Genomic DNA, 5,809 nt, shown 5'->3' with positions numbered 1-5,809 from the left:
TCTAACTTTTTCCAAAAGAAAAAATCGAACTTTTTATTACCAGGATAAAAAGTTACATAGCATATGCCGAAGCATTCATTTTTCTCTATAATTTACGAATCATAGAGCTCACTGGATAAATATTCAGTCCAGCTAAAAACATGAATAGAAAGTCACTGAGCAAAAGCATGGCCTCCTCATAGGAAAATTTCTGGCCAGTGCCTGTCAGAGATGAGAGCAGCATCAAAAAGAGAGGCCAAAAAATAAAAGCAAAAAAGTTCATGAGAAGAGCCCACAGCAAGAACAGAGTAGTCAAGTTTGGAGGTTCAAGACTTCCTCCCCTTTTTCTTCACGACCTTTCGCCATTCTCCTTGGGCTGGGGTTATGGGAAAAATTTGAAATGGATTTTCTTCGCCAGGTCGGGGGTTTTCTTTATCTGAATCTGAGGTATCTGATGAATGCTGCCTTTTGGTTCCACTGATTTCCATTGTATTTGGATTCTTTCCAGATTGCGATTCCATGGTTTCTTGTATAGGAATCTTTTGTATTTATGTTTCTATTTGGATACTTTCGTTTGGACCAGGTTCTTCCTCTCCATCCTCTTCCTCCTCTTCCGAATCTGAGTGGTTGAATTTCCATCCTTTTTGTTGACTACGGGTTCTCTTCTTTCTGCGACCATTCTTTTTGTATTCCGGACAAGCATTTTGTATATGTCCAGTTTGCCGACATATTCTGCATCTGAAAGCTGTATTTTCATAGTCTAATGACTGCATCCAGCTGCGATCTTTGTGTTTCAGTTTTATGCTTCCCAGTAATCCTTTACTGAGGTCTACTTCTACGCATATGCGTGCAAAAGTAAAAAAAAAAAATCTTCTATTCTTTGTGTATCCATTTTGATATATCTGCCTATGACGTTGCCTATGCTTGCTAGTACCTTTTGATCCCACAAACGGATAGGGAGATTGTGAAGACGAACCCATAATGGCATCTTGGACACAACGAAAGTGTTTGCATCAAAATCTGGGAACCATGGAGTGATAAATAGACCCGAAGATCCCCAGAACCAAGGTCCTTCCTGAATCATGAGATCTTTGACTTCTGGTGATTGAAATTTGACTATGAAAAACCCTTTGGAGCAAAGATGGATCTCACAATCCAAAGACCATTTCGTGAGAATCCAATGAAACAGATTGAAAGGTTTGGACCAAAATCCGTTAAAACAGCATATGATGGCTTGCTTTTCATAACTATCACATACCTTCTCTGCTTCTACTGTTTCAATTGTTAGTTCTGGAGTGTGTTGTAGTTGCTCCACTATGTATGGGCTTGGTTCTAATCCAGCCTGTTTTGGAGCTGATGAAGAAGCTTTCCCTCCTTGTAAAATATGCTTGTAAGGTGTTCCTTCACTTCTGTGCTGCTGGAGTGGATTCGGGGTATGATTTGATTTCTGTTGATTTGCCAGATGTTTCTCCTCCTTGTAGTCTCAGATTGAGGATGATTGTAGATCCTGGCTTAATATTGTAATCCTTTATGGATCGGAAATCCTGAAGGGATCTGCCCCCCGTTAACAAGTGTTTCTTGCCAGCTGGGTAGCCGATCTGATTGGCAATGATGTATTTCAGATCTCTTACACTAGCTGAAGCTGAAACCCATATCAGTGTTGAGTTCCCCTTAGGCGTTTTGACAAATATTTGGAAAAGGTCATTTAATTCCAAATCTTCCCCGTTTGCCAGATCCGACACAATCAGATTTGCCTTAGGTCTGTGGGGCAAGACTTGGTCACAGCGCCAGTTTCTTTTCCACCAAGGTGCAGGCATGGAGCAATTTTCGTGCTTTTTTCCCACCCCTTTGGGTCCTATCGGAAAAACGTTTCTGGTCATCGATGGCCTGATGCGTTCGATCTCTGGGTTGATCCTATGTGCAAGGCTGTGGAGCAGCCATTTGAGAAACCAAACCGTATCAGACCAGTGGTAAGAGAAATCCACTGCATAAAAAGTAGATCTGATTCCAAATCTGGACTCTTCCGCTGCCCAAAACCCGAGATCTGTTCTCCCAACAACGTAGAGGCTTTGATCTCGTCCTGGGTATTTCCCCTCCTCTGCTTGCAGGTAGATGACATCAGCAATTGCCTCTAAAGAATTGATGGTACTATTCCGTGATCTCCTATCCAGCCAGGTCTTGGATGCTTGCACCCTCTTTTTTCCCATGTTGCAACCCTCTACATTCCTGCAAGGCATTTCGAGCCAGGGCCTGCTGAATTTGTCGAGAGAGTCACCATGCAAGGGTTCCTTCATTGCGGCCAGCTGCATATTCAAAGCACGCGGGATCTTAGAAGCTCCTCCCTCAATCTTCATTTGCTTATATTATAATTATCATTCTAACTCATTAATAATAATATTAATATCCTTTTTACCCTGACCATAAATACACAACCTACATCCTAACGATAAATACACAACCTACATCAAAGTCACATCAATCATACACATAATTTTCTAAGTGAATATGTTATCATACCTTCCACGCAATTGCCTTGAAATTCCATTTATTGAAACATATGGTCATTCCTCGTCGAAGAGAAATGTCAAGTCAATGGGTAAGATATTATCTTCCACATAATTTTCCAAAGTACATGCGTGAGTCATATCTTCCACGAAATTACACACCAAATAGATTCTGTACAAATTCGAGCTGTATTTCGTGGAAGTTTAGGAATAGAATGTTAAAAGGAAAAAATAAAAATTGAGAATTAATCTATATTAAATCAATTGTAAAAATTGATGGAATGGAAGTGTTAACGAAAAGTGTGTTGTTATTTTTATTTTAAATTTTAATTTTAAAACAAAATCATATTTAATTTAAATAAAATTATTTAAAATAAAATCGTTATTTTTATTTTAAATTTTCATTTTAAAAATATATTTATAACTAATTTAATTGTAAAATTATTTAAAATAAATATAAATCTAAAATAAAATTTTGAATATAAAGCAAACTCAAATTTTTAGGGGTTATGATTTTTTCATAGATAAACAAAATAAATTAATAAATATGATTTTTTTTATAAATAAACATTATACTTTAATAATACTCAATCAATAGCCACGGGGCTTTGGATTGAAAGTAAAAAACAATACTTAATCAATAATTTTTTTGGAAATTAAATTTATATATTTTTAATTTTAGTTATATTAGTGATTTTTAGATGGATAAAATGAATGATGGAGATTTAACCTCCACGAAATATGTTGAGATATTCATAGTAGAAATATGTTGAGATATTCATAGTAGTGTTTATAGATAAATGATTAATATTTATCTCCAAGTTAGTTATGCTCTTTTAAGTAATTTAGCTCTTTTAATTAATTAAAGGAATTGTCATATCAACACATGTTATATTCAGTATGGGACCGTATTATAAGTCATGGTATTAGCTCAAGGAATTGTAACAAAATCTATTTACACTGAAGAATTTACATGGTAAAGTGGGGTGAATTTCCATGGTTAAGAATATTGTTAGCATGTGGTATTGATAGTCCATGGTATTAGCCCATAATATTGTAACAAAATGTATTTACAAGTTAAGAATCTACATGGTAAAGTGAGGGTAAATCTCCATGCTTGAGACGATTATTGCATGTTTATTAAAATGTTTTTCTAATGAATTTTTTATGGGTCTAATGATTAAAGATAAGTATTCTCTTATAAGACATTACAGGTTTAAATTTTAAAAAACTAGACTAATCAAATAATTATAGGTTTAAATTTTAAAAAACTAGACTAATCAAATAATTATGCAAACCACTTTGATAAGCCTAATGATTAAGGATAAGTATTCTCTTATAAGACATTACAGGGTTAAATTCAAAATCAAACTAAACTAACCAATTAATTATACAAATTACGGATTAGAATCAAATTATAAATTCAAATCTCATAAAATAAACTTTAACCATCAAATTACCATATGAAAAGAAAACATAAATTGAGACTTGATAATGTCTTTTGGATTAATAATATCATAAGTTATTGGTCTACATTTTTTATAAGATGAAAAAAATCAATCAACCAATCAGAAAGTTTAAATAGCAGAGATGCATCTAGTTCCTCTGTTATTTAAATTTTTTGATAGATTAATTTTTTCATCTTTATTATGAAGATAAACCACATATATTGTGATTAATCCAAAATATATTATAAAAAAATCAATATGAATTACAAAATTCTAAAATCCAACTTAAATTAAAACATTACCGCACACCAACTCCTTTTGAAAAAATATATATATATAATTTATGCACATTTTAATCACCTGCCTTTTCAAAAACCTCACTCTCTATTTTTTGGATTCGTACATGATGTGGATCTCCAACGTTTTGATTCGTAAGGTTCTCTGTCCTGGAATCTCGACTCTTCCGATTATTCTTTATTTTCAACCAAACATCACGATCCACAGGGATTGAATTGTTCTCTATATTTCAACTGTCAAAGCTATTGACTAGGTCCTTCGATTTATCACCACACGCGTCGCCGGCGGCCGCCCAACATGCACTGGGCACATTCCATCGAGAAGCCTCTCGGTAATTTCATTTCAACAATTTTCCAGTCTTATTTGGAATCGAATTCAGATTTTCTTCATCTACAGCCACCTCGAAACAGAGCGAGAATCGATATAAAGTGATCGTTTGTTCGTATATGTTTTCAATCCAGAGATACTTTAATATCTGAAAGTTTGCACGATTTTTTCCAGACACTTTACAGTAACAATGGCGTTTTTCATAGATATTGCTGAATTACCCAGACTATTTGAGACTGTGGACGAAAATGGGGACGAGAAGTTGACTGTAACTGAAATGAATCGTTACCTGAAAAAGCTTGGAATGGAAATTTCAGAAGAAGATTTGAAATATCTGGTTATACCATTGTGTGAGAGCGAAGATTGTAGCTTGACATTTGATGGATTTGTTGGGCTCTGTCACTCTGTTTTCGAGGAGAGACCGGAAGATGAATTCAGCAATGGCGAAATTGGATGTGGAGATTTGATGGAAGCGTTCAAGGTGTATGATATGAATAACGACGGCTTCATCTCTTCCACAGAGCTTCAAGTGGTGCTCTGTAATTTAGGGTTCGTGGAGGGTGAAGAGCTGGCTATTTGCCAGCAGATGATATGCACATATGATTCAGACTCCAACGGGCTCTTGGACTTTCTTGAATTCAAGAACATGATGACCTCCAGACTTTCTTGAATTCAAGAATATGACGACCTCTCTGCGCAGGTCCATGGTTATTTAAATTTGAGTTGTTTTCGTTACAACTGTCTACACAACCATAAGATGATATAAATTATTTTGCACATTCTTCCAATTAGTTTTACAAGTATATATTTATAAGTATATATTTATAGTTTTTTTACTTTGTGCATGATTTAGTTTTTATTCGATATTATATTCAAATTTTATAAATAGAAGTGGAGAATAAAACCATCTCCTAAGAAATAAACAATCTCATAAAATATCTCAAATTAAATTCAGTTGACATCATTTTCAACCACAAATAATAATAATAATAATTTACAATTATAAAACCATATATATAAATTATACACAAATAATAATAATAATAATTTACAATTATAAAACCATATATATATAATTTATAGGATTTTAAAAAAATTTATTTTGTTTTTTCTCATATATATATTCTTTTTATGAAATTATCATCATGTTACAAGAATTAAATAAATTGTATATTTTTCAAAAAGAAAAATTATTATTAATATTTTTTAAATGTTATATATCAATTTTACATTAATATATATTTCTCAAAATAA

The 5,809-nt window shown here is 33.4% G+C and overlaps 1 pseudogene; it reads left to right on the top strand.

The window, feature by feature from the left end:
* Positions 1 to 4,745: 4,745 nt before the first annotated feature.
* On the top strand, positions 4,746 to 5,225 carry LOC149224417 (calmodulin-like protein 3 pseudogene; annotated as a pseudogene).
* Positions 5,226 to 5,809: the final 584 nt, after the last annotated feature.

Source organism: Pinus tabuliformis, chromosome Q (assembly GCF_031772625.1).
Source record: "Pinus tabuliformis cultivar Carrire ecotype Pingquan chromosome Q, CPIR1, whole genome shotgun sequence".
In the NCBI taxonomy this organism is placed as follows: Eukaryota; Viridiplantae; Streptophyta; class Pinopsida; order Pinales; family Pinaceae; genus Pinus; species Pinus tabuliformis.
Note: the sequence above shows the minus strand (reverse complement) of the source record. Positions and strands in the feature narration are given on the sequence as shown.